Below are 26,408 nucleotides of genomic sequence, written 5' to 3' on the forward strand. Positions count from 1 at the left end.
TCACTGTAGTACATTCAGCAACTGGAGTCACTGCAATACATCCTGCAACTGGAGTCACTGAAGTACATCCAGCAACTGGAGTAATTGCAGGATATCCAGAAACTGGAGTCACTACAGTACCATCCAGCAACTGGAGTCACTAGCAGTACATCCAGCAACTGGATTCAGTGTAGTACATCCAGCAACTGAAGACATTGCAGCATATCCAGAAACTGGTATCACTACAGTAGCATCCAGCAACTGAAGTCACTAGCAGTACGTTCAGCAACTGAAGTCACTGCAGTACATCCAGCAACTGGAATCAATGGAGAACCATCCTACAACTGGAGTAAATGCAGTACATCCACCAACTGGAGTCATTGCAGGACATTCAGCAACTGGAGTCACTGCAGTGCATCCAGCAACAAGAGTCACTGCAGTAAATCCGGCAACTGTAGTCAATGTAGTACATCCAGGAACTAGAGTCAGTGCAGTACATCCAAGAGAGGAGTCATTGCAGTATATCCACCAACTGGAGTCACTGCAGGACATTCAGCAACAGGAGCCAGTGCAGTAAATCAAGCAACTGGAGTCACTGCAGTACATCCAGCAAATGGAGTCACTGTAGTACATTAAGCAATTGGAGTCACTGCAATACATCCTGCAAATGGAGTCACTGAAGTACATCCAGCAACTGGAGTCATTGCAGGATATCCAGAAACTGGAGGTCACTACAGTACCATTCAGCAACTGGAGATACTGTAGTACATTCAGTAACTGGAATCAATGGAGAACCATCCAGCAACTGGAGTCATTGCAGTACATCCAGCAACTGGAGTCACTGCAGTGTATCCAGCAACTGGAGACACCGCAGTACATCCAGCAACTGGAGTCAGTGTAGTACATCCAAGAGTGGAGTCATTGCATTACATACAGCAACTGGAGTCACTTCAGTACATCCAGCAACTGGAGTCACTGCAGTCCATCCATCAACTGGAGTCACTGCAGTGCATCCAGCAACAGGAGTCAATGCAGGACATCCAGCAACAGGAGTCACTGCAGTACATCCAGCAACTGGAGTCACTGCAGAACAGCCAGCAACTGGAGTCACTGCAGTACATCCAACAACAGGAGTCACTGCACTACATCCAGCAACTGGAGTCACTGCAGAACAGCCAGCAACTGGAGTCACTGCAGTACATCCAGCAACTGGTGGCACTGCAGCACATCCAGCAATTGGAGTCATGGCAGTACATACAGCAAGAGGAGTCATTGCAGTACATCCAGCAACTGGAGTCATTGCAGTACATCCAGCAACTGGAGTCATTGCAGTAGATCCAGCAACTGGAGTCACTGCAGTACATCCAGCAACTGGAGTCACTGCAGAACAGCGAGCAACAGGAGGCACTTCAGTACATCCAGCAACTGGAGTCATTGCAGTACATCCAGCAACAGGAGTCACTGCAGTACATCCAGCAACAGGAGTCACGGCAGGACATCCAGCAACTGGAGTCACTGCAGAATAGCCAGCAACAGGAGTCACTGCAGTACATCCAGCAACTGGAGTCACTGCAGGACATCCAGGAACTAGAGTCAGTGCAGTACATCCAAGAGAGGAGTCATTGCAGTAAATCCACCAACTGGAGTCACTGCAGGACATTCAGCAACAGGAGCCATTGCAATAAATCAAGCAACTGGAGTCACTGCAGTACATCCAGCAACTGGAGTCACTGTAGTAAATTAAGCAATTGCAGTCACTGCAATACATTAAGCAATTGGAGTCACTGCAATACATCCAGCAAATGAAGACACTGCAGTACATCCAGCAACTGGAGACACTGCGGTACATCCAGGAACTGTAGCCTGTGCAGTACATCCAGCAACTGGAGCCAGTGCAGTACATCCAGCAACTGGAGTCACTGCTGTAAATCCAGCAACTGGAGTCACTGCTGCAAATCCAGCAAATGAAGACACTGTAGGAAATTCAGCAACTAAAGTCACTGCAGTACATCCAGCAACAGGAGCCACTGCAGGACATCCAGCAACTGGAGTCACTGCAGAATAGCCAGCAAGAGGAGTCACTGCAGTACATCCAGGAACTAGAGTCAGTGCAGTACATCCAAGAGAGGAGTCATTGAAGTAAATCCACCAACTGGAGTCACTGCAGGACATTCAGCAACAGGAGCCATTGCAGTAAATCAAGCAACTGGAGTCACTGCAGTACATCCAGCAACTGGAGTCACTGTAGTACATTAAGCAATTGGAGTCACTGCAATACATCCTGCAAATGGAGTCACTGAAGTACATCCAGCAACTGGAGTCATTGCAGGATATCCAGAAACTGGAGGTCACTACAGTACCATTCAGCAACTGGAGATACTGCAGTACATTCAGTAACTGGAATCAACGGAGAACCATCCAGCAACTGGAGTCATTGCAGTACATCCAGCAACTGGAGTCACTGCAGTGTATCCAGCAACTGGAGACACCGCAGTACATCCAGCAACTGGAGTCAGTGTAGTACATCCAAGAGTGGAGTCATTGCATTACATACAGCAACTGGAGTCACTTCAGTACATCCAGCAACTGGAGTCACTGCAGTTCATCCATCAACTGGAGTCACTGCAGTGCATCCAGCAACAGGAGTCAATGCAGGACATCCAGCAACAGGAGTCACTGCAGTACATCCAGCAACTGGAGTCACTGCAGAACAGCCTGCAACTGGAGTCACTGCAGTACATCCAGCAACTGGAGGCACTGCAGCACATCCAGCAACTGGAGTCATGGCAGTACATACAGCAAGAGGAGTCATTGCAGTACATTCAACAACTGGAGTCATTGCAATAGATCCAGCAACTGGAGTCACTGCAGTACATCCAGCAACTGGAGTCACTGCAGAACAGCGAGCAACAGGAGTCACTTCAGTACATCCAGCAACTGGAGTCAATGCAGGTTATCCAGAAACTGGAATCACTACAGTACCATCCAGCAACTGGAGCCAGTGCAGCACATCCAGCAACTGGAATTAATGGAGATCCATCCAGCAACTGGAATAAATGCAGTACATCCAGCAACAGGAGTCACTGCAGCACATCCAGCAACGGGAGTCACTGCAATACATCCAGAAATAGGAGTCACTGCAGGACATCCAGCAACTGGAGTCACTGCTGTAAATCCAGCAAATGAACACACTGCAGGACATTCAGCAACTAGAGTCACTGCAGTTCATCCAGCAACAGGAGTCACTGCAGGGCAACCAGCAACTGGAGTCACAGCAGAACAATCAGCAACAGGAGTCACTGCAGTACATCCAGCACCTGGAGTCACTGCAGTACATCCAGGAACTAGAGTCAGTGCAGTATATCCAAGAGAGGAGTCATTGCAGTAAATCCAGCAACTGGAGTCACTGCAGGACATTCAGCAACATGAGCCATTGCAGTACATCAAGCAACTGGATTCACTGCAGTAAATCAAGCAACTGGAGTCACTGCAGTACATCCAGCAACTGGAGTCACTGTAGTACGTTAAGCAATTGGAGTCACTGCACTACATCCTGCAAATGGAGTCACTGAAGTACATCCAGCAACTGGAGTCATTGCAGGATATCCAGAAACTGGAGGTTAATACAGTACCATTCAGCAACTGGAGATATTGCAGTACATTCAGTAACTGGAATCAATGGAGAACCATCCAGCAACTGGAGTCATTGCAGTACATCCAGCAACTGGAGTCACTGCAGTGTATCCAGCAACTGGAGACACCGCAGTACATCCAGCAACTGGAGTCAGTGTAGTACATCCAAGAGTGGCGTCATTGCATTACATACAGCAACTGGAGTCACTTCAGTACATCCAGCAACTGGAGTCACTGCAGTTCATCCATCAACTGGAGTCACTGCAGTGCATCCAGCAACAGGAGTCAATGCAGGACATCCAGCAACAGGAGTCACTGCAGTACATCCAGCAACTGGAGTCACTGCAGAACAGCCAGCAACTGGAGTCACTGCAGTACATCCAGCAACTGGAGGCACTGCAGCACATCCAGCAACTGGAGTCATGGCAGTACATACAGCAAGAGGAGTCATTGCAGTACATCCAGCAACTGGAGTCATTGCAGTAGATCCAGCAACTGGAGTCACTGCAGTACATCCAGCAACTGGAGTCACAGCAGAACAGCGAGCAACAGGAGTCACTTCAGTACATCCAGCAACTGGAGTCACTGCAGTACATCCAGCAACTGGAATCAATGGAGAACCATCCTGCAACTGGAGTAAATGCAGTACATCCAGCAACTGGAGTCAATGCAGTACATCCACCAACTGGAGTCACTGCAGGACATTCAGCAACTGGAGTCACTGCAGTGCATCCAGCAACTGGAGTCAATGCAGTACATTCAGCAACTGGAGTCAATGCTGAACATCCAGCAACTGGAGTCAATGCAGTACATCCAGAAACTGGAGTCAACGCAGTACATCCAGCAACTGGATTCACGGCAGGACATTCAGCAACTGGAGTCAATGCAGTACATCCAGCAACTGGAGTCACAGCAGGACATTCAGCAACTGGAGTTTCTAACAGTACATCCAGCAACTGAAGTCACTGCAGTGCATACAGCAACTGGAGTCAATGGAGAACCATCCTGCAACTGGAGTAAATGCAGTACATCCAGCAACTGGAGTAAATGCAGTACATCCAGCAACTGGAGTCAATGCTGAACATCCAGCAACTGGAGTCAATGCAGTACATTCAGCAACTGGAGTCAATGCTGAACATCCAGCAACTGGAGTCAATGCAGTACATCCAGAAACTGGAGTCAACGCAGTACATCCAGCAACTGGAGTCACGGCAGGACATTCAGCAACTGGAGTCAATGCAGAACATCCAGCAACTGGAGTCAATGCAGTACATCCAGCAGCTGGACACAATTCATTACCTCCAGCAACTGGAGTCAGAGCAATACATCCAAAAGTAGACTCGTTGCACTACATCAAGCAACAGGAGTCGCTGTAGTTCATCCAGCATCTAGAGTCACTGTAGTACATTCAGCAACTGGAGTCACTGCAATACATCCTGCAACTGGAGTCACTGAAGTACATCCAGCAACTGGAGTAATTGCAGGATATCCAGAAACTGGAGTCACTACAGTACCATCCAGCAACTGGAGTCACTAGCAGTACATCCAGCAACTGGAGTCAGTGTAGTACATCCAGCAACTGAAGTCATTGCAGCATATCCAGAAACTGGTGTCACTACAGTACCATCCAGCAACTGAAGTCACTAGCAGTACGGTCAGCAACTGAAGTCACTGCAGTACATCCAGCAACTGGAATCAATGGAGAACCATCCTACAACTGGAGTAAATGCAGTACATCCACCAACTGGAGTCACTGCAGGACATTCAGCAACTGGAGTCACTGCAGTGCATCCAGCAACAAGAGTCACTGCAGTATATCCGGCAACTGTAGTCAATGTAGAACATACAGCAACTGGAGTCAATGCAGTACATCCAGCAACTGGAATCAGAGCAATACATCCAAAAGTAGAGTCATTGCAGTACATCAAGCAACAGGAGTCACTTTAGTACATCCAGCAACTGAAGTCAAAGTAGTACATTCAGCAACTGGAGTCACTGCTGTACATCCAGCAAATGGAGTCACTGAGGTACATCCAGCAACTGGAGTCATTGCAGGTTATCCAGAAACTGGAATCACTACAGTACCATCCAGCAACTGAAGTCGCTCGCAGTACATCCAGCAACTGGAATTAATGGAGATCCATCCAGCAACTGGAATAAATGCAGTACATCCACCAACTGGAGTCACTGCAGCACATTCAGCAACGGGAGTCACTGCAGTACATCCAGAAATAGGAGTCACTGCAGTACATCCAGCAACTGGAGTCACTGCTGTAAATCCAGCAAATGAACACACTGCAGGACATTCAGCAACTAGAGTCACTGCAGTTCATCCAGCAACAGGAGTCACTGCAGGGCATCCAGCGACTGGAGTCAGTGCAGAACAACCAGCAACAGGAGTCACTGCAGTACATCCAGCAGCTGGAGTCACTGCAGTACATCCAGGAACTAGAGTCAGTGCAGTATATCCAAGAGAGGAGTCATTGCAGTAAATCCACCAACTGGAGTCACTGCCGGACATTCAGCTCAGGAGCCATTGCAGTACATCAAGCAACTGGATTCACTGCAGTAAATCAAGCAACTGGAGTCACTGCAGTACATCCAGCAACTGGAGTCACAGTAGTACATAAAGCAATTGGAGTCACTGCAATACATCCTGCAAATGGAGTCACTGAAGTACATCCACCAACTGGAGTCATTGCAGGATATCCAGAAACTGGAGTCACTACAGTACCATTCAGCAACTGGGGATTCTGCAGTACAATCAGAAACTGGAATCAATGGAGAACCATCCAGAAACTGGAGTCATTGCAGTACATCCAGCAACTGGAGTCACTGCAATATATCCAGCAACTGGAGTCATCGCAGTACATCCAGCAACTGGAGTCACTGCAGTTCATCCATCAACTGGAGTCACTGCAGTACAACCAGCAACTGGAGGCACTGCAGCACATCCAGCAACTGGAGTCATGGCAGTAGATCCAGCAACTGGAGTGACTGCAGTACATCCAGCAACTGGAGTCACTGCAGAACAGCGAGCAACAGGAGTCACTTCAGTACATCCAGCAACTGAAGTCATTGCAGTAAATCCAGCAACACGAGTCACTGCAGTACATCCAGCAACAGGAGTCACTGCAGAACAGCCAGCAACTGGAGTCAATGCAGTAAATCCAGCAACTGGAGTCACTGCAGTACATACAGCACCAGGAGTCAGTGCAGCACAACCAGCAACAGGAGTCAGTGCAGTACATACAGCAACTGGAGTCACTGCAGTACATCCAGCAACTGGAGTCAATGCATAACATCCAGCAACTGGAATCAATGCAGTACATCCAGCAGCTGGACACAATTCAGTACATACAGTAACTGGAGTCAGAGCAATATATCCAAAAGTAGAGTCATTGCAGTACATCCAGCAGCTGGACACAATTCATTACATCCAGCAACAGGAGTCAGAGCAATACATCCAAAAGTAGAGTCGTTGCACTACATCAAGCAACAGGAGTCGCTGTAGTTCATCCAGCAACTAGAGTCACTGTAGTACATTCAGCAACTGGAGTCACTGCAATACATCCTGCAACTGGAGTCACTGAAGTACATCCAGCAACTGGAGTAATTGCAGGATATCCAGAAACTGGAGTCACTACAGTACCATCCAGCAACTGGAGTCACTAGCAGTACATCCAGCAACTGGATTCAGTGTAGTACATCCAGCAACTGAAGACATTGCAGCATATCCAGAAACTGGTATCACTACAGTAGCATCCAGCAACTGAAGTCACTAGCAGTACGTTCAGCAACTGAAGTCACTGCAGTACATCCAGCAACTGGAATCAATGGAGAACCATCCTACAACTGGAGTAAATGCAGTACATCCACCAACTGGAGTCATTGCAGGACATTCAGCAACTGGAGTCACTGCAGTGCATCCAGCAACAAGAGTCACTGCAGTAAATCCGGCAACTGTAGTCAATGTAGTACATCCAGGAACTAGAGTCAGTGCAGTACATCCAAGAGAGGAGTCATTGCAGTATATCCACCAACTGGAGTCACTGCAGGACATTCAGCAACAGGAGCCAGTGCAGTAAATCAAGCAACTGGAGTCACTGCAGTACATCCAGCAAATGGAGTCACTGTAGTACATTAAGCAATTGGAGTCACTGCAATACATCCTGCAAATGGAGTCACTGAAGTACATCCAGCAACTGGAGTCATTGCAGGATATCCAGAAACTGGAGGTCACTACAGTACCATTCAGCAACTGGAGATACTGTAGTACATTCAGTAACTGGAATCAATGGAGAACCATCCAGCAACTGGAGTCATTGCAGTACATCCAGCAACTGGAGTCACTGCAGTGTATCCAGCAACTGGAGACACCGCAGTACATCCAGCAACTGGAGTCAGTGTAGTACATCCAAGAGTGGAGTCATTGCATTACATACAGCAACTGGAGTCACTTCAGTACATCCAGCAACTGGAGTCACTGCAGTCCATCCATCAACTGGAGTCACTGCAGTGCATCCAGCAACAGGAGTCAATGCAGGACATCCAGCAACAGGAGTCACTGCAGTACATCCAGCAACTGGAGTCACTGCAGAACAGCCAGCAACTGGAGTCACTGCAGTACATCCAACAACAGGAGTCACTGCACTACATCCAGCAACTGGAGTCACTGCAGAACAGCCAGCAACTGGAGTCACTGCAGTACATCCAGCAACTGGTGGCACTGCAGCACATCCAGCAATTGGAGTCATGGCAGTACATACAGCAAGAGGAGTCATTGCAGTACATCCAGCAACTGGAGTCATTGCAGTACATCCAGCAACTGGAGTCATTGCAGTAGATCCAGCAACTGGAGTCACTGCAGTACATCCAGCAACTGGAGTCACTGCAGAACAGCGAGCAACAGGAGGCACTTCAGTACATCCAGCAACTGGAGTCATTGCAGTACATCCAGCAACAGGAGTCACTGCAGTACATCCAGCAACAGGAGTCACGGCAGGACATCCAGCAACTGGAGTCACTGCAGAATAGCCAGCAACAGGAGTCACTGCAGTACATCCAGCAACTGGAGTCACTGCAGGACATCCAGGAACTAGAGTCAGTGCAGTACATCCAAGAGAGGAGTCATTGCAGTAAATCCACCAACTGGAGTCACTGCAGGACATTCAGCAACAGGAGCCATTGCAATAAATCAAGCAACTGGAGTCACTGCAGTACATCCAGCAACTGGAGTCACTGTAGTAAATTAAGCAATTGCAGTCACTGCAATACATTAAGCAATTGGAGTCACTGCAATACATCCAGCAAATGAAGACACTGCAGTACATCCAGCAACTGGAGACACTGCGGTACATCCAGGAACTGTAGCCTGTGCAGTACATCCAGCAACTGGAGCCAGTGCAGTACATCCAGCAACTGGAGTCACTGCTGTAAATCCAGCAACTGGAGTCACTGCTGCAAATCCAGCAAATGAAGACACTGTAGGAAATTCAGCAACTAAAGTCACTGCAGTACATCCAGCAACAGGAGCCACTGCAGGACATCCAGCAACTGGAGTCACTGCAGAATAGCCAGCAAGAGGAGTCACTGCAGTACATCCAGGAACTAGAGTCAGTGCAGTACATCCAAGAGAGGAGTCATTGAAGTAAATCCACCAACTGGAGTCACTGCAGGACATTCAGCAACAGGAGCCATTGCAGTAAATCAAGCAACTGGAGTCACTGCAGTACATCCAGCAACTGGAGTCACTGTAGTACATTAAGCAATTGGAGTCACTGCAATACATCCTGCAAATGGAGTCACTGAAGTACATCCAGCAACTGGAGTCATTGCAGGATATCCAGAAACTGGAGGTCACTACAGTACCATTCAGCAACTGGAGATACTGCAGTACATTCAGTAACTGGAATCAACGGAGAACCATCCAGCAACTGGAGTCATTGCAGTACATCCAGCAACTGGAGTCACTGCAGTGTATCCAGCAACTGGAGACACCGCAGTACATCCAGCAACTGGAGTCAGTGTAGTACATCCAAGAGTGGAGTCATTGCATTACATACAGCAACTGGAGTCACTTCAGTACATCCAGCAACTGGAGTCACTGCAGTTCATCCATCAACTGGAGTCACTGCAGTGCATCCAGCAACAGGAGTCAATGCAGGACATCCAGCAACAGGAGTCACTGCAGTACATCCAGCAACTGGAGTCACTGCAGAACAGCCTGCAACTGGAGTCACTGCAGTACATCCAGCAACTGGAGGCACTGCAGCACATCCAGCAACTGGAGTCATGGCAGTACATACAGCAAGAGGAGTCATTGCAGTACATTCAACAACTGGAGTCATTGCAATAGATCCAGCAACTGGAGTCACTGCAGTACATCCAGCAACTGGAGTCACTGCAGAACAGCGAGCAACAGGAGTCACTTCAGTACATCCAGCAACTGGAGTCAATGCAGGTTATCCAGAAACTGGAATCACTACAGTACCATCCAGCAACTGGAGCCAGTGCAGCACATCCAGCAACTGGAATTAATGGAGATCCATCCAGCAACTGGAATAAATGCAGTACATCCAGCAACAGGAGTCACTGCAGCACATCCAGCAACGGGAGTCACTGCAATACATCCAGAAATAGGAGTCACTGCAGGACATCCAGCAACTGGAGTCACTGCTGTAAATCCAGCAAATGAACACACTGCAGGACATTCAGCAACTAGAGTCACTGCAGTTCATCCAGCAACAGGAGTCACTGCAGGGCAACCAGCAACTGGAGTCACAGCAGAACAATCAGCAACAGGAGTCACTGCAGTACATCCAGCACCTGGAGTCACTGCAGTACATCCAGGAACTAGAGTCAGTGCAGTATATCCAAGAGAGGAGTCATTGCAGTAAATCCAGCAACTGGAGTCACTGCAGGACATTCAGCAACATGAGCCATTGCAGTACATCAAGCAACTGGATTCACTGCAGTAAATCAAGCAACTGGAGTCACTGCAGTACATCCAGCAACTGGAGTCACTGTAGTACGTTAAGCAATTGGAGTCACTGCACTACATCCTGCAAATGGAGTCACTGAAGTACATCCAGCAACTGGAGTCATTGCAGGATATCCAGAAACTGGAGGTTACTACAGTACCATTCAGCAACTGGAGATATTGCAGTACATTCAGTAACTGGAATCAATGGAGAACCATCCAGCAACTGGAGTCATTGCAGTACATCCAGCAACTGGAGTCACTGCAGTGTATCCAGCAACTGGAGTCATTGCAGTACATCCAGCAACTGGAGTCAGTGTAGTACATCCAAGAGTGGCGTCATTGCATTACATACAGCAACTGGAGTCACTTCAGTACATCCAGCAACTGGAGTCACTGCAGTTCATCCATCAACTGGAGTCACTGCAGTGCATCCAGCAACAGGAGTCACTGCAGGACATCCAGCAACAGGAGTCACTGCAGTACATCCAGCAACTGGAGTCACTGCAGAACAGCCAGCAACTGGAGTCACTGCAGTACATCCAGCAACTGGAGGCACTGCAGCACATCCAGCAACTGGAGTCATGGCAGTACATACAGCAAGAGGAGTCATTGCAGTACATCCAGCAACTGGAGTCATTGCAGTAGATCCAGCAACTGGAGTCACTGCAGTACATCCAGCAACTGGAGTCACAGCAGAACAGCGAGCAACAGGAGTCACTTCAGTACATCCAGCAACTGGAGTCACTGCAGTATATGCAGCAACTGAATTCACTGCAGTACATACAGCACCAGGAGTCAGTGCAGCACAACCAGCAACAGGAGTCAGTGCAGTACATACAGCAACTGGAGTCAGTGCAGTACATCCAGCTACTGGAGTTATTGCAGGATATCCAGCAACTGAAGTCACTGCAGTACATCCTGCAACTGGAATCAATGGATAACCATCCTGCAACTGGAGTAAATGCAGTACATCCAGCAACTGGAGTCAATGCAGTACATCCACCAACTGGAGTCACTGCAGGACATTCAGCAACTGGAGTCACTGCAGTGCATCCAGCAACAGGAGTCAATGCAGTACATTCAGCAACTGGAGTCAATGCTGAACATCCAGCAACTGGAGTCAATGCAGTACGTCCAGAAACTGGAGTCAATGCAGTACATCCACCAACTGGAGTCACTGCAGGACATTGAGCAACTGGAGTTTCTAACAGTACATCCAGCAACTGAAGTCACTGCAGTACATCCAGCAACTGGAATCAATGGAGAACCATCCTGCAACTGGAGTAAATGCAGTACATCCAGCAACTGGAGTCAATGCAGTACATCCACCAACTGGAGTCACTGCAGGACATTCAGCAACTGGAGTCACTGCAGTGCATCCAGCAACTGGAGTCAATGCAGTACATTCAGCAACTGGAGTCAATGCTGAACATCCAGCAACTGGAGTCAATGCAGTACATCCAGAAACTGGAGTCAACGCAGTACATCCAGCAACTGGATTCACGGCAGGACATTCAGCAACTGGAGTCAATGCAGTACATCCAGCAACTGGAGTCACAGCAGGACATTCAGCAACTGGAGTTTCTAACAGTACATCCAGCAACTGAAGTCACTGCAGTGCATACAGCAACTGGAGTCAATGGAGAACCATCCTGCAACTGGAGTAAATGCAGTACATCCAGCAACTGGAGTAAATGCAGTACATCCAGCAACTGGAGTCAATGCTGAACATCCAGCAACTGGAGTCAATGCAGTACATTCAGCAACTGGAGTCAATGCTGAACATCCAGCAACTGGAGTCAATGCAGTACATCCAGAAACTGGAGTCAACGCAGTACATCCAGCAACTGGAGTCACGGCAGGACATTCAGCACCTGGAGTCAATGCAGAACATCCAGCAACTGGAGTCAATGCAGTACATCCAGCAGCTGGACACAATTCATTACCTCCAGCAACTGGAGTCAGAGCAATACATCCAAAAGTAGACTCGTTGCACTACATCAAGCAACAGGAGTCGCTGTAGTTCATCCAGCATCTAGAGTCACTGTAGTACATTCAGCAACTGGAGTCACTGCAATACATCCTGCAACTGGAGTCACTGAAGTACATCCAGCAACTGGAGTAATTGCAGGATATCCAGAAACTGGAGTCACTACAGTACCATCCAGCAACTGGAGTCACTAGCAGTACATCCAGCAACTGGAGTCAGTGTAGTACATCCAGCAACTGAAGTCATTGCAGCATATCCAGAAACTGGTGTCACTACAGTACCATCCAGACCTGAAGTCACTAGCAGTACGGTCAGCAACTGAAGTCACTGCAGTACATCCAGCAACTGGAATCAATGGAGAACCATCCTACAACTGGAGTAAATGCAGTACATCCACCAACTGGAGTCACTGCAGGACATTCAGCAACTGGAGTCACTGCAGTGCATCCAGCAACAAGAGTCACTGCAGTATATCCGGCAACTGTAGTCAATGTAGAACATACAGCAACTGGAGTCAATGCAGTACATCCAGCAACTGGAATCAGAGCAATACATCCAAAAGTAGAGTCATTGCAGTACATCAAGCAACAGGAGTCACTTTAGTACATCCAGCAACTGAAGTCAAAGTAGTACATTCAGCAACTGGAGTCACTGCTGTACATCCAGCAAATGGAGTCACTGAGGTACATCCAGCAACTGGAGTCATTGCAGGTTATCCAGAAACTGGAATCACTACAGTACCATCCAGCAACTGAAGTCGCTCGCAGTACATCCAGCAACTGGAATTAATGGAGATCCATCCAGCAACTGGAATAAATGCAGTACATCCACCAACTGGAGTCACTGCAGCACATTCAGCAACGGGAGTCACTGCAGTACATCCAGAAATAGGAGTCACTGCAGTACATCCAGCAACTGGAGTCACTGCTGTAAATCCAGCAAATGAACACACTGCAGGACATTCAGCAACTAGAGTCACTGCAGTTCATCCAGCAACAGGAGTCACTGCAGGGCATCCAGCGACTGGAGTCAGTGCAGAACAACCAGCAACAGGAGTCACTGCAGTACATCCAGCAGCTGGAGTCACTGCAGTACATCCAGGAACTAGAGTCAGTGCAGTATATCCAAGAGAGGAGTCATTGCAGTAAATCCACCAACTGGAGTCACTGCCGGACATTCAGCTCAGGAGCCATTGCAGTACATCAAGCAACTGGATTCACTGCAGTAAATCAAGCAACTGGAGTCACTGCAGTACATCCAGCAACTGGAGTCACAGTAGTACATAAAGCAATTGGAGTCACTGCAATACATCCTGCAAATGGAGTCACTGAAGTACATCCACCAACTGGAGTCATTGCAGGATATCCAGAAACTGGAGTCACTACAGTACCATTCAGCAACTGGGGATTCTGCAGTACAATCAGAAACTGGAATCAATGGAGAACCATCCAGAAACTGGAGTCATTGCAGTACATCCAGCAACTGGAGTCACTGCAATATATCCAGCAACTGGAGTCATCGCAGTACATCCAGCAACTGGAGTCACTGCAGTTCATCCATCAACTGGAGTCACTGCAGTACAACCAGCAACTGGACTCACTGCAGAACAGACAGCAACTGGAGACACCGCCATACATCCAGCAACTGGAGTCACTGCAGTACATCCAGCAACTTGAGTCACTGCAGTATATCCACCAACTGGATTCACTGAGTTACATCCAGCAACAGGAGTCACTGCAGTACATCCAGCAACAGGAGTCACTGCAGAACAGCCAGCAACTGGAGTCAATGCAGTACATCCAGCAAATGAAGTCACTGCAGTATATCCAGCAACAATAGTCAGTGCAGTACATACAGCAACTGGAGTCACTGCAGTACATCCAGCAACTGGAGTCAATGCAGTACATCCAGCAACTGGAGTCAATGCAGAACATCCAGCAACTGGAGTCAATGCAGTACATCCAGCAGCTGGACACAATTCATTACATCCAGCAACTGGAGTCAGAGCAATACATCCAAAAGTAGAGTCGTTGCACTACATCAAGCAACAGGAGTCGCTGTAGTTCATCCAGCATCTAGAGTCACTGTAGTACATTCAGCAACTGGAGTCACTGCAATACATCCTGCAACTGGAGTCACTGAAGTACATCCAGCAACTGGAGTAATTGCAGGATATCCAGAAACTGGAGTCACTACAGTACCATCCAGCAACTGGAGTCACTAGCAGTACATCCAGCAACTGGAGTCAGTGTAGTACATCCAGCAACTGAAGTCATTGCAGCATATCCAGAAACTGGTGTCACTACAGTACCATCCAGCAACTGAAGTCACTAGCAGTACGTTCAGCAACTGAAGTCACTGCAGTACATCCAGCAACTGTAATCAATAGAGAACCATCCTACAACTGGAGTAAATGCAGTACATCCACCAACTGGAGTCACTGCAGGACAATCAGCAACTGGAGTCACTGCAGTGCATCCAGCAACAAGGGTCACTGCAGTATATCGGGCAACTGTAGTCAAAATAGAACATACAGCAACTGGAGTCAATGCAGTACATCCAGCAACTGGAATCAGAGCAATACATCCAAAAGTAGAGTCATTGCAGTACATCAAGCAAAAGGAGTCACTTTAGTATATCCAGCAACTGAAGTCAATGTAGTAAATTCAGCAACTGGAGTCACTGCAGAACAGCCAGCAACTGGAGTCACTGCAGTACATCCAGCATCTGGAGTCACTGCAGTTCATCCAGCAACTGGAATCACTGCAGTTCATCCAGCAACTGGAGTCACTGCAGTACATACAGCAAGAGGAGTCATTGCAGTACATCCAGCAACTGGAGTCATTGCAGTACATCCAGCAACTGGAGTCACTGCAGTACATCCAGCAACTGTAGTCACTGCAGAACAGCGAGCAACAGGAGTCACTTCAGTACATCCAGCAACTGGAGCCATTGCAGTACATCCAGCAACAGGAGTCACTGCAGTACATCCAGCAACAGGAGTCACTGCAGTATATCCGGCAACTGTAGTCAATGTAGAACATCCAGCAACTGGAGTCAAAGCAGTACATCCAGCAACTGGAATCAGAGCAATACATCCAAAAGTAGAGTCATTGCAGTACATCAAGCAACAGGAGTCACTTTAGTACATCCAGCAACTGAAGTCAATGTAGTACATTCAGCAACTGGAGTCACTGCAGTACATGCAGCAACTGGATCCACTGCAGTACATCCAGGAACAGGAGTCACTGCAGTACATCCAGCAACTGGAGTCACTGCTGTAAATCCAGCAAATGAAGACACTGCAGTACATCCAGCAACTGGAGACACTGCGGTACATCCAGGAACTGTAGCCTGTGCAGTACATCCAGCAACTGGAGCCAGTGCAGTACATCCAGGAACTAGAGTCAGTGCAGTACATCCAAGAGAGGAGTCATTGCAGTAAATCCACCAACTGGAGTCACTGCAGGACATTCAGCAACAGGAGCCATTGCAGTAAATCAAGCAACTGGAGTCACTGCAGTACATCCAGCAACTGGAGTCACTGTAGTACATTAAGCAATTGGAGTCACTGCAATACATCCTGCAAATTGAGTCACTGAAGTACATCCAGCAACTGGAGTCATTGCAGGATATCCAGAAACTGGAGGTCACTACAGTACCATTCAGCAACTGGAGATACTGCAGTACATTCAGTAAATGGAATCAATGGAGAACCAACCAGCAACTGGAGTCATAGCAGTACATCCAGCAACTGGAGTCACTGCAGTGTATCCAGCAACTGGAGACACCGCAGAACATCCAGCAACTGGAGTCACTGCAGTATATCCAGCAACTGAATTCACTGCAGTACATACAGCACCAGGAGTCAGTGCAGCACAACCAGCAACAGGAGTCAGTGCAGTACATACAGCAACTGGAGTCACTGCAGTACATCCAGCAACTGGAGTCAATGCAGAACATCCAGCAACTGGAGTCAATGCAGTACATCCAGCAGCTGGACACAATTCAGTACATCCAGTAACTGGAGTCAGAGCAATATATCCAAAAGTAGAGTCATTGCAGTACATCAAGCAACAGGTGTTGCTCTAGTACATCCAGCAACTGGAGTCACTGTAGTACATTCAGCAACTGGAGTCACTGCAATACATCCTGCAACTGGAGTCACTGAAGTACATCCAGCAACTGGAGTCATTGCAGGACATCCAGAAACTGGAGTAACTAGCAGTACATCCAGCAACTGGAGTAGGTGCAGTACATCCAGCTACTGGAGTCATTGCAGGATATCCAGCAACTGAAGTCACTGCAGTACATCCAGCAACTGGAATCAATGGATAACCATCCTGCAACTGGAGTAAATGCAGTACATCCAGCAACTGGAGTCAATGCAGTACATCCACCAACTGGAGTCACTGCAGGACATTCAGCAACTGGAGTCACTGCAGTGCATCCAGCAACAGGAGTCAATGCAGTACATTCAGCAACTGGAGTCAATGCTGAACATCCAGCAACTGGAGTCAATGGAGTACGTCCAGAAACTGGAGTCAATGCAGTACATCCACCAGCTGGAGTCACTGCAGGACATTCAGCAACTGGAGTTTCTAACAGTACATCCAGCAACAGGAGTCACTGCAGTACATCCAGCAACTGTAGTCACTGCAGAACAGCCAGCAACTGGAGTCACTGCAGTACATCCAACAACAGGAGTCACTGCAGTACATCCAGCAACTGGAGTCACTGCAGCACATCCAGCAACTGGAGACATGGCCGTAAATACAGCAAGAGGAGTCATTGCAGTACATCCAGCAACTGGAGTCATTGCAGTACATCCAGCAACTGGAGTCACTGCAGTACATCCAGCAACTGTAGTCACTGCAGAACAGCGAGCAACAGGAGTCACTTCAGTACATCCAGCAACTGGAGCCATTGCAGTACATCCAGCAACAGGAGTCACTGCAGTACATCCAGCAACAGGAGTCACTGCAGTATATCCGGCAACTGTAGTCAATGTAGAACATCCAGCAACTGGAGTCAATGCAGTACATCCAGCAACTGGAATCAGAGCAATACATCCAAAAGTAGAGTCATTGCAGTACATCAAGCAACAGGAGTCACTTTAGTACATCCAGCAACTGAAGTCAATGTAGTACATTCAGAAACTGGAGTCACTGCAGTACATGCAGCAACTGGAGCCACTGCAGTACATCCAGGAACAGGAGTCACTGCAGTACATCCAGCAACTGGAGTCACTGCTGTAAATCCATCAAATGAAGTAGAGTCATTGCAGTACATCAAGCAAAAGGAGTCACTTCAGTACATCCAGCAACTGAAGTCAATGTAGTACATTCAGCAACTGGAGTCACTGCAGAACAGCCAGCAACTGGAGTCACTGCAGTACATCCAACAACAGGAGTCACTGCAGTACATCCAGCAACTGGAGTCACTGCAGCACATCCAGCAACTGGAGTCATGGCATACATACAGCAAGAGGAGTCATTGCAGTACATCCAGCAACTGGAGACATTGCAGTAGATCCAGCAACTGGAGTCACTGCAGTACATCCAGCAACTGTAGTCACTGCAGAACAGCGAGCAACAGGAGTCACTTCAGTACATCCAGCAACTGGAACCATTGCAGTACATCCAGCAACAGGAGTCACTGCAGTACATCCAGCAACAGGAGTCACTGCAGTATATCCGGCAAACGTAGTCAATGTAGAACATCCAGCAACTGGAGTCAAAGCAGTACATCCAGCAACTGGAATCAGAGCAATACATCCAAAAGTAGAGTCATTGCAGTACATCAAGCAACAGGAGTCACGTTAGTACATCCAGCAACTGAAGTCAATGTAGTACATTCAGCAACTGGAGTCACTGCAGTACATGCAGCAACTGGAGGCACTGCAGTACATCCAGGAACAGGAGTCACTGCAGTACATCCAGGAACAGGAGTCACTGCTGTAAATCCAGCAAATGAAGATACTGCAGTACACCCAGCAACTGGAGACACTGCGGTACATCCAGGAACTGTAGCCTGTGCAGTACATCCAGCAACTGGAGCCAGTGCAGTACATTCAGCAACTGGAGTCACTGCTGTAAATCCAGCAACTGGAGTCACTGCTGCAAATCCAGGAAATGAAGACACTGCAGGACATTCAGCAACTAAAGTCACTGCAGTACATCCAGCAACAGGAGTCACTGCAGGACATCCAGCAACTGGAGTCACTGCAGAATAGCCAGCAACAGGAGTCACTGCAGTACATCCAGCAACTGGAGTCACTGCAGTACATCCAGGAACTAGAGTCAGTGCAGTACATCCAAGAGAGGAGTCATTGCAGTAAATCCACCAACTGGAGTCACTGCAGGACATTCAGCAACAGGAGCCATTGCAGTAAATCAAGCAACTGGAGTCACTGCAGTACATCCAGCAACTGGAGTCACTGTAGTACATTAAGCAATTGGAGTCACTGCAATACATCCTGCAAATGGAGTCACTGAAGTACATCCAGCAACTGGAGTCATTGCAGGATATCCAGAAACTGGAGGTCACTACAGTGCCATTCAGCAACTGGAGATACTGCAGTACATTCAGTAAATGGAATCAATGGAGAACCATCCAGCAACTGGAGTCATTGCAGTACATCCAGCAACTGGAGTCACTGCAGTGTATCCAGCAACTGGAGACACCACAGTACATCCAGCAACTGGAGTCAGTGGAGGACATCCAAGAGTGGAGTCATTGCATTACATACAGCAACTGGAGTCACTTCAGTACATCCAGCAACTGGAGTCACTGCAGTTCATCCATCAACTGGAGTCACTGTAGTGCATCCAGCAACAGGAGTCAATGCAGGACATCCAGCAACAGGAGTCACTGCAGTACATCCAGCAACTGTAGTCACTGCAGAACAGCCAGCAACTGGAGTCACTGCAGTACATCCAACAACAGGAGTCACTGCAGTACATCCAGCAACTGGAGTCACTGCAGCACATCCAGCATCTGGAGACATGGCAGTACATACAGCAAGAGGAGTCATTGCAGTACATCCAGCAACTGGAGTCATTGCAGTACATCCAGCAACTGGAGTCACTGCAGTACATCCAGCAACTGTAGTCACTGCAGAACAGCGAGCAACAGGAGTCACTTTAGTACATCCAGCAACTGGAGCCATTGCAGTACATCCAGCAACAGGAGTCACTGCAGTACATCCAGCAACAGGAGTCACTGCAGTATATCCGGCAACTGTAGTCAATGTAGAACATCCAGCAACTGGAGTCAATGCAGTACATCCAGCAACTGGAATCAGAGCAATACATCCAAAAGTAGAGTCATTGCAGTACATCAAGCAACAGGAGTCACTTTAGTACATCCAGCAACTGAAGTCAATGTAGTACATTCAGAAACTGGAGTCACTGCAGTACATGCAGCAACTGGAGCCACTGCAGTACATCCAGGAACAGGAGTCACTGCAGTACATCCAGCAACTGGAGTCACTGCTGTAAATCCAGCAAATGAAGACACTGCAGTACATCCAGCAACTGGAGACACTGCGGTACATCCAGGAACTGTAGCCTGTGAAGTACATCCAGCAACTGGAGCCAGTGCAGTACATCCAGCAACTGGAGTCACTGCAGTACATCCAGCAACTGGAGTCACTGCAGTACATCCAGGAACTAGAGTCAGTGCAGTACATCCAAGAGAGGAGTCATTGCAGTAAATCCACCAACTGGAGTCACTGCAGGACATTCAGCAACAGGAGCCACTGCAGTAAATCAAGCAACTGGAGTCACTGCAGTACATCCAGCAACTGGAGTCACTGTAGTACATTAAGCAATTGGAGTCACTGCAATACATCCTGCAAATGGAGTCACTGAAGTACATCCAGCAACTGGAGTCATTGCAGGATATCCAGAAACTGGAGGTCACTACAGTACCATTCAGCAACTGGACATCCTGTAGTACATTCAGTAAATGGAATCAATGGAGAACCATCCAGCACCTGGAGTCATTGCAGTACATCCAGCAACTGGAGTCACTGCAGTGTATCCAGCAACTGGAGACACCGCAGAACATCCAGCAATTGGAGTCAATGCAGTACATCCAGCAGCTGGACACAATTCATTACATCCAGCAACTGGAGTCAGAGCAATACATCCAAAAGTAGACTCGTTGCACTACATCAAGCAACAGCAGTCGCTGTAGTTCATCCAGCATCTAGAGTCACTGTAGTACATTCAGCAACTGGAGTCACTGCAATACATCCTGCAACTAGAGTCACTGAAGTACATCCAGCAACTGGAGTAATTGCAGGATATCCAGAAACTGGAGTCACTACAGTACCATCCAGCAACTGGAGTCACTAGCAGTACATCCTGCAACTGGAGTCAGTGTAGTACATCCAGCAACTGAAGTCATTGCAGCATATCCAGAAACTGGTGTCACTACAGTACCATCCAGCAACTGAAGTCACTAGCAGTACGTTCAGCAACTGAAGTCACTGCAGTACATCCAGCAACTGGAATCAATAGAGAACCATCCTACAACTGGAATAAATGCAGTACATCCACCAACTGGAGTCACTACAGGACATTCAGCAACTGGAGTCACTGCAGTGCATCCAGCAACAAGAGTCACTGCAGTATATCGGGCAACTGTAGTCAAAATAGAACATACAGCAACTGGAGTCAATGCAGTACATCCAGCAACTGGAATCAGAGCAATACATCCAAAAGTAGAGTCATTGCAGTACATCAAGCAAAAGGAGTCACTTCAGTACATCCAGCAACTGAAGTCAATGTAGTACATTCAGCAACTGGAGTCACTGCAGAACAGCCAGCAACTGGAGTCACTGCAGTACATCCAACAACAGGAGTCACTGCAGTACATCCAGCAACTGGAGTCACTGCAGCACATCCAGCAACTGGAGTCATGGCATACATACAGCAAGAGGAGTCATTGCAGTACATCCAGCAACTGGAGTCATTGCAGTAGATCCAGCAACTGGAGTCACTGCAGTACATCCAGCAACTGTAGTCACTGCAGAACAGCGAGCAACAGGAGTCACTTCAGTACATCCAGCAACTGGAACCATTGCAGTACATCCAGCAACAGGAGTCACTGCAGTACATCCAGCAACAGGAGTCACTGCAGTATATCCGGCAAACGTTGTCAATGTAGAACATCCAGCAACTGGAGTCAAAGCAGTACATCCAGCAACTGGAATCAGAGCAATACATCCAAAAGTAGAGTCATTGCAGTACATCAAGCAACAGGAGTCACTTTAGTACATCCAGCAACTGAAGTCAATGTAGTACATTCAGCAACTGGAGTCACTGCAGTACATGCAGCAACTGGAGGCACTGCAGTACATCCAGGAACAGGAGTCACTGCAGTACATCCAGCAACTGGAGTCACTGCTGTAAATCCAGCAAATGAAGACACTGCAGTACATCCAGCAACTGGAGACACTGCGGTACATCCAGGAACTGTAGCCTGTGCAGTACATCCAGCAACTGGAGCCAGTGCAGTACATTCAGCAACTGGAGTCACTGCTGTAAATCCAGCAACTGGAGTCACTGCTGCAAATCCAGGAAATGAAGACACTGCAGGACATTCAGCAACTAAAGTCACTGCAGTACATCCAGCAACAGGAGTCACTGCAGGACATCCAGCAACTGGAGTCACTGCAGAATAGCCAGCAACAGGAGTCACTGCAGTACATCCAGCAACTGGAGTCACTGCAGTACATCCAGGAACTAGAGTCAGTGCAGTACATCCAAGAGAGGAGTCATTGCAGTAAATCCACCAACTGGAGTCACTGCAGGACATTCAGCAACAGGAGCCATTGCAGTAAATCAAGCAACTGGAGTCACTGCAGTACATCCAGCAACTGGAGTCACTGTAGTACATTAAGCAATTGGAGTCACTGCAATACATCCTGCAAATGGAGTCACTGAAGTACATCCAGCAACTGGAGTCATTGCAGGATATCCAGAAACTGGAGGTCACTACAGTACCATTCAGCAACTGGAGATACTGCAGTACATTCAGTAAATGGAATCAATGGAGAACCATCCAGCAACTGGAGTCATTGCAGTACATCCAGCAACTGGAGTCACTGCAGTGTATCCAGCAACTGGAGACACCGCAGTACATCCAGCAACTGGAGTCAGTGTAGTACATCCAAGAGTGGAGTCATTGCATTACATACAGCAACTGGAGTCACTTCAGTACATCCAGCAACTGGAGTCACTGCAGTTCATCCATCAACTGGAGTCACTGCAGTGCATCCAGCAACAGGAGTCAATGCAGGACATCCAGCAACAGGAGTCACTGCAGTACATCCAGCAACTGTAGTCACTGCAGAACAGCCAGCAACTGGAGTCACTGCAGTACATCCAACAACAGGAGTCACTGCAGTACATCCAGCAACTGGAGTCACAGCAGAACAGCCAGCAACTAGAGTCACTGCAGTACATCCAGCAACTGGAGGCACTGCAGCACATCCAGCAACTGGAGTCATGGCAGTACATACAGCAAGAGGAGTCATTGCAGTACATCCAGCAACTGGAGTCACTGCAGAACAGCCAGCAACTGGAGTCACTGCAGTACATCCAGCAACTGGAGGCACTGCAGCACATCCAGCAACTGGAGTCATGGCAGTACATACAGCAAGAGGAGTCATTGCAGTACATCCAGCAACTGAAGTCATTGCAGTACATCCAGCAACTGGAGTCACTGCAGAACAGCGAGCAACAGGAGTCACTTCAGTACATCCAGCAACTGGAGTCATTGCAGTACATCCAGCAACAGGAGTCACTGCAGTACATCCAGCAACAGGAGTCACTGCAGAACAGCCAGCAACTCGAGTCAATGCAGTACATCCAGCAACTGGAGTCACTGCAGTATATCCAGCAACTGAATTCACTGCAGCACATCCAGCAACTGGAGTCATGGCAGTACATACAGCAAGAGGAGTCACTGCAGTACATCCAGCAACTGGAGTCACTGCAGTACATCCAGGAACTAGAGTCAGTGCAGTACATCCAAGAGAGGAGTCATTGCAGTAAATCCACCAACTGGAGTCACTGCAGGACATTCAGCAACAGGAGCCATTGCAGTAAATCAAGCAACTGGAGTCACTGCAGTACATCCAGCAACTGGAGTCACTGTAGTACATTAAGCAATTGGAGTCACTGCAATACATCCTGCAAATGGAGTCACTGAAGTACATCCAGCAACTGGAGTCATTGCAGGATATCCAGAAACTGGAGGTCACTACAGTACCATTCAGCAACTGGAGATACTGCAGTACATTCAGTAAATGGAATCAATGGAGAACCATCCAGCAACTGGAGTCATTGCAGTACATCCAGCAACTGGAGTCACTGCAGTGTATCCAGCAACTGGAGACACCGCAGTACATCCAGCAACTGGAGTCAGTGTAGTACATCCAAGAGTGGAGTCATTGCATTACATACAGCAACTGGAGTCACTTCAGTACATCCAGCAACTGGAGTCACTGCAGTTCATCCATCAACTGGAGTCACTGCAGTGCATCCAGCAACAGGAGTCAATGCAGGACATCCAGCAACAGGAGTCACTGCAGTACATCCAGCAACTGTAGTCACTGCAGAACAGCCAGCAACTGGAGTCACTGCAGTACATCCAACAACAGGAGTCACTGCAGTACATCCAGCAACTGGAGTCACAGCAGAACAGCCAGCAACTAGAGTCACTGCAGTACATCCAGCAACTGGAGGCACTGCAGCACATCCAGCAACTGGAGTCATGGCAGTACATACAGCAAGAGGAGTCATTGCAGTACATCCAGCAACTGGAGTCACTGCAGAACAGCCAGCAACTGGAGTCACTGCAGTACATCCAGCAACTGGAGGCACTGCAGCACATCCAGCAACTGGAGTCATGGCAGTACATACAGCAAGAGGAGTCATTGCAGTACATCCAGCAACTGAAGTCATTGCAGTACATCCAGCAACTGGAGTCACTGCAGAACAGCGAGCAACAGGAGTCACTTCAGTACATCCAGCAACTGGAGTCATTGCAGTACATCCAGCAACAGGAGTCACTGCAGTACATCCAGCAACAGGAGTCACTGCAGAACAGCCAGCAACTCGAGTCAATGCAGTACATCCAGCAACTGGAGTCACTGCAGTATATCCAGCAACTGAATTCACTGCAGCACATCCAGCAACTGGAGTCATGGCAGTACATACAGCAAGAGGAGTCACTGCAGTACATCCAGCAACTGGAGTCACTGCAGTACATCCAGGAACTAGAGTCAGTGCAGTACATCCAAGAGAGGAGTCATTGCAGTAAATCCACCAACTGGAGTCACTGCAGGACATTCAGCAACAGGAGCCATTGCAGTAAATCAAGCAACTGGAGTCACTGCAGTACATCCAGCAACTGGAGTCACTGTAGTACATTAAGCAATTGGAGTCACTGCAATACATCCTGCAAATGGAGTCACTGAAGTACATCCAGCAACTGGAGTCATTGCAGGATATCCAGAAACTGGAGGTCACTACAGTGCCATTCAGCAACTGGAGATACTGCAGTACATTCAGTAAATGGAATCAATGGAGAACCATCCAGCAACTGGAGTCATTGCAGTACATCCAGCAACTGGAGTCACTGCAGTGTATCCAGCAACTGGAGACACCGCAGTACATCCAGCAACTGGAGTCAGTGGAGGACATCCAAGAGTGGAGTCATTGCATTACATACAGCAACTGGAGTCACTTCAGTACATCCAGCAACTGGAGTCACTGCAGTTCATCCATCAACTGGAGTCACTGTAGTGCATCCAGCAACAGGAGTCAATGCAGGACATCCAGCAACAGGAGTCACTGCAGTACATCCAGCAACTGTAGTCACTGCAGAACAGCCAGCAACTGGAGTCACTGCAGTACATCCAACAACAGGAGTCACTGCAGTACATCCAGCAACTGGAGTCACTGCAGCACATCCAGCATCTGGAGACATGGCAGTACATACAGCAAGAGGAGTCATTGCAGTACATCCAGCAACTGGAGTCATTGCAGTACATCCAGCAACTGGAGTCACTGCAGTACATCCAGCAACTGTAGTCACTGCAGAACAGCGAGCAACAGGAGTCACTTCAGTACATCCAGCAACTGGAGCCATTGCAGTACATCCAGCAACAGGAGTCACTGCAGTACATCCAGCAACAGGAGTCACTGCAGTATATCTGGCAACTGTAGTCAATGTAGAACATCCAGCAACTGGAGTCAATGCAGTACATCCAGCAACTGGAATCAGAGCAATACATCCAAAAGTAGAGTCATTGCAGTACATCAAGCAACAGGAGTCACTTTAGTACATCCAGCAACTGAAGTCAATGTAGTACATTCAGAAACTGGAGTCACTGCAGTACATGCAGCAACTGGAGCCACTGCAGTACATCCAGGAACAGGAGTCACTGCAGTACATCCAGCAACTGGAGTCACTGCTGTAAATCCAGCAAATGAAGACACTGCAGTACATCCAGCAACTGGAGACACTGCGGTACATCCAGGAACTGTAGCCTGTGAAGTACATCCAGCAACTGGAGCCAGTGCAGTACATCCAGCAACTGGAGTCACTGCAGTACATCCAGCAACTGGAGTCACTGCAGTACATCCAGGAACTAGAGTCAGTGCAGTACATCCAAGAGAGGAGTCATTGCAGTAAATCCACCAACTGGAGTCACTGCAGGACATTCAGCAACAGGAGCCACTGCAGTAAATCAAGCAACTGGAGTCACTGCAGTACATCCAGCAACTGGAGTCACTGTAG

This window comes from Carcharodon carcharias, chromosome 12, assembly GCF_017639515.1.
Source record: "Carcharodon carcharias isolate sCarCar2 chromosome 12, sCarCar2.pri, whole genome shotgun sequence".
In the NCBI taxonomy this organism is placed as follows: Eukaryota; Metazoa; Chordata; class Chondrichthyes; order Lamniformes; family Lamnidae; genus Carcharodon; species Carcharodon carcharias.